This window comes from Pipistrellus kuhlii, unplaced genomic scaffold (genome assembly GCF_014108245.1).
Source record: "Pipistrellus kuhlii isolate mPipKuh1 unplaced genomic scaffold, mPipKuh1.p scaffold_m20_p_17, whole genome shotgun sequence".
In the NCBI taxonomy this organism is placed as follows: Eukaryota; Metazoa; Chordata; class Mammalia; order Chiroptera; family Vespertilionidae; genus Pipistrellus; species Pipistrellus kuhlii.
Genome location: NW_023425482.1, coordinates 15,067,242 through 15,071,739, shown reverse-complemented (window position 1 = coordinate 15,071,739; position 4,498 = coordinate 15,067,242). Strand labels below are relative to the sequence as shown.

The following is a 4,498-nucleotide window of genomic DNA, read 5'->3' as shown; positions in this document are numbered from 1 at the left end:
TTTGGGTCAGATAAGTAGTTCTCCTTTATCCTTTCAAGATTATTAATGAAGGCAATGAGATTTCCCATTATCTTTTCTTTTTAACTCATTTATTTATTTAAAAAATATTTTTATTGATTTCAGAGAGGAAGGGAGAGGGAGAAAGAGAAACATCAATGTTGAGAAGAGAACCATTGGTTGGCTGCCTCCTGGGGATCTAGCTCGCAAGCCAGGCGTATGACCTGATTGGGAATTGAACCATGACTTCCTAGTTCATAGATTGATGCTCAACCACTGAACCACATTGGCCCAGCAATTTCCTAGTATCTTGATAATTCTGCTTATTGATAACTCAGAAAAATATTTATGTTTATCGTTATTATTGGAATCATCACATTTTACTGTTTTGCTGATATTTTATTCCTGTAAATGGCCTGATGTATAGCTATAACTCATGCACATTTTTAAGGAAAACAAGAAAGGAATGCCTGTAGCACCTTTAGAATCGTGGATTAAAAATAAAAAAACAATTAGTCAGGAATAGAGTGTAAAGCTCAACTCAGTTTTACTTTCCAGGTCTGAGCAGCAGAATTTCCCTCAGTTGAGATAGTACATGTAACATTCTTTGCCATGCCACGCAACCCAAGGAGCTTAATGCTAGCTTTCATTATATTGGTGCTTGTTAGTACTTTAGAGAAGGTTCCTACAAGCCCTCCTGTTTATATAGCCTTATGAAGCTTGACTAGTCAACAAAAACAAAACATAAAGAAATAAAAATATGAAGAAAAACCCCATTCAACAGCCTAATTTCTCATCTGGCTTTGTATATATGTTACAAGCTCTAAAGAAAATATTAGAAATTAGTAATATATAAAAAATAAACTTACTCTGATTAAGTTCAGTTAAACTCTGTTATGACGTTTCTGTCCTTAAGAGATGTCTTTATTTATTTAAGTGACATTTCTTGCTTAACATTCTTCTTTGTCTGATATTAATATGTTTACACCAGCATTATTTTAGTTAATGTTATTATAATATATCTTTCCTCATTTCTTTATTTTAAATCGTTTTTGGTCCTTTAAAACATACATTATTGCCCTAGCCAGTGTGGTTGAATTGGTTGGGTGTCATCCCATGTACTGAAAGGTTGCCGGTTCCATTTCTGGTCAGGGCACATGTCCCAGTTGCAGGCTTGATCCCCAGTAGGAGGTGTGCAGGGGGCAGCTGAGTCAGTTTTGCTCTCACATTGAAGTTTATCTCTCTCTCTCTCTCCCTTTCTCTCTCTTAAGAAAAAAATCAATTAAAAAATCTAAAAAGAAAACATACCTTGTGGACAGCATATAGTAGGGTTTTTTATATCTATCCAATCTGAAAATCTTTTTCTTTTATAGAATGTTTATTTCATTAACATTTAATTTAGTTACAGTTATTACTGCAATTATTACCAAGTCTATAATCTTGCTTTATCTCTATTTCCTCTTTCTCTTTGTTTCTTTTTCTCCGCTTGCTTGTATAACTTTGGATTTATCAAGTATTTTTGTTATTCCTATTCCTTTCTCATTTTCAGTACATATTCAGTTGACTGCAATATTTATCCTTGATTTGATAAAGTTTACTTGAAATTAGTACTTTTTTCTTTCCAAAAGAATGCAGTTATTTTATAGTAGCTTGACTCCACTTGACCTTTACTTGGGACTTGGTATTCTCATTCCTCTTTCATGTTACTACCATTCTCCATCTTGTCTTTGAGGATAATTATTGTATGTATTTTAAGTTCCTGGTCCATTTGTTTTGATAATGTAGAGAACATATATTTAGTTTTTGTTTCTTATTGCATTTACATTGCTCTTCTTTTCCAGTTTTATGGCCTGTGAGCTGCTGTATTCTCCTCGGTTATCAGTTACCCTGTCTGGTAGGAAGGGTCAGCAGCAGGTACCGACCTGTGACTTTCCTAGTGTGCTTGGTCATAGAGAAAAGAGGGGCTTCCTGTGGAGAGCTGCAGGTACCACAGAACTGTTGTTTGCTAACTCTTCAGTGCTCTCTCCTCCTCGTGAACCCTTAAGTTAAGGAGTAGGAATCCCTTAGGGTTGGAGTTTAGTGTTTTTGGACTGGCTAGTGGAAGAACCAATGGGAGTCGGCTACACAATAGCCCATATATTTTCATCAGTGCCTCAACCTTGTAGGATTTGAGTTCTGCTCTCATATTTGAGCTCTGATAAGTCTGGAGTGTCTGATAGCAATGCTGGGCAAAGGTTGTTCCAAAGCTCAATGTGTATGGGAGAGCGTGGAGGTGAGTGGAGACTAAAATAAAATAGACCTTATCATCAGTACAACGATTGCAATTTCTTTTGAGACTCAAGTTTTTTAAACTTAAACTTCTTCTAACGCCACTTTTTCCAAGTAGACTCGCCCAGGCCATGGTATTTTGTGGAAGAGGCACACTCAGGGGACCAAAGAGCCGCATGTGGCTCTCGAGCCGTAGTTTGCCGACCCCTGCCCTAGGGCATAGTTTAAGGATTAGGTAGTTACAAACCCCAGACAACCACCCATCCCAGAGCAGTGCCAGCTATGTTGCTCACAGTTAAAAGGAATGCTGCTGTGGGAGCAGTTGGCCCCAGTAATGTGCAAGCATGTGCCCTGGCGCTGCAGCCTGACCGCCCTGGGCATCACAGGCAGGTGCGATGGGGGCGGAAAGGCAGCCTCTGAAACCTTTTTTTTTGGTGTGTGTCCCAAGAAGAAAAAAAAGAGAGAGAGAATAATAAGATCTTTCTTCACTGACTAATATGATAGTAACAAGAGGAGGAAACTGATAATTAAAAAAAAAAATACTGAAATGCTGGCAGGTGGTCAGACTATTGCCAGCCGCCTGGTTATTTTCTGCATAGTTTTGATATACCTGTCCAAGCAGGTTTGGCAAAGTGGAAGTTTAGTTATTGCTGAAATTGTTTGCAAGAGTCTAAAAAAAAAATTCTTTACAACGTGTTTGGGATTATAAAGGTTTGGCTGAAAGAAAACTGTAATAGATGCTTTCTCTTTGAGGTCTATTGTAGTCACTCTGGCAGCCCAGCCTGAATCTCACTATCTTGCCTTGGAGGTACTTGAAGGGAAAAATGCTTCATTTTTGTGAAGAGCTGTCTGACACAGGAAAACTTCACCTTCAATAAGATTATTTCTGGGCGCAAGAACAATTGCAGCATTGTTTCTTCAAAATAGCTGGAATACACCCGAGAAGCCCTCCTTGTAGAATATGCTTCAATTTATGTCCCATTACTGCCGTCAGAGCTTTTGAGTCCAACTCTCTCTTGTTTCCAAATGATGGGTAGAGTTGTCACTTCATAGACAATTCCGAGAGGTGTTCTGAACTGTCATTGTTTAGGAAGATTTTATTCTTCTGAAGACCTTGGAAGAAAGATGCAGTAAAAGATGTTAGGTCAGACACCTAAAGGTTTTCTCCACTTAATTCCATTGTATATTTTCTCTACCTGATGGTTTCAGTGATTTCATGTGAGGGCGTTTTCTTTGATGAGGTTCACAGAGAGAGTACAGGCTGTTTTATTTTGATCAGTTTGGAAGTGGCTGGGGGTGGTTATATGTGTAAGAAAGCTCCCATGGCTTTTAAAATTTCATATATTCTTTGCTCTGTAGTTTTCAGTTTCACCCAGATACAAGTGTTTTTATTTTTTATTAGAGGCCTGATGCATGAATTTCATGCAAGGGGCTCAGCCCTCACAGCCGTGGCTTCGTCTGGAAGGTTGTCCAAAAGGACGTCCAGTCTAATTAGCATATTATGCTTTTATCATTATAGATGTATCCTTAGTTTTATTTCTTCTTCAAGAAAGAAGCCCTGTGTGCTTATGGTCCTCCTATAGAAACAAGCAAAATCTGACACATTTACAATCAACACTTCACAAGAGGCCTTTACACAGGTTTATTTGACATTGACTGATCTTTTTTTTCTTCTCAGAATATGATTATATTGTTATGGTTTTTAAGAAAATTTATTTTTAGAGAGTGACGAAGGGAGAGGGAAGGAGAGAGAAAAACATAAATGTAAGAGTGTAATATCTATTTGGCTGCTTCCTGCATGCTCTCTACCAGGAATTGAGCTCGCAACCCAGGCTTGTGCCCTGACCAGGAAGCAAATCAGCAATGCCCAGGTGCACAGGATGACACCCAACCAACTGAGCCACATTGTCCATGCCTGTAGTTATGGTTTTAATCTTTTCACCAAATATAACAAGGGTATATCTTCAGACACTGCAATCAATTTTCCATGAATTTATTGCTTTGAAATTTTAATTTTTCCTTTTTCAACTTTTTATTTCCCTCTTCTGTGATGTGGTTTTCCCCCTGAGAGTATGTCTCATTTACCTGTTCAAGTGCATTCTTATTTTAGTTGTCCTTGAAACTCTATTTTTCTCTTCTTCATTTTTTGTTTTGTTTCATAAAATAAAAAATTAGTCTGCCAGATGATTCAGCAATCCCACTTCTTGGTATATAGCCAAGAGTTGACATCAGG

At 37.9% G+C, this 4,498-nt stretch overlaps 1 non-coding gene across 1 annotated transcript; it reads right to left on the bottom strand.

The window, feature by feature from the left end:
- Positions 1-2,545: 2,545 nt before the first annotated feature.
- Positions 2,546-2,680, bottom strand: LOC118721050. The gene has a single exon (XR_004988617.1). It is a non-coding gene; the product is annotated as a small nucleolar RNA SNORA76 (small nucleolar RNA).
- Positions 2,681-4,498: the final 1,818 nt, after the last annotated feature.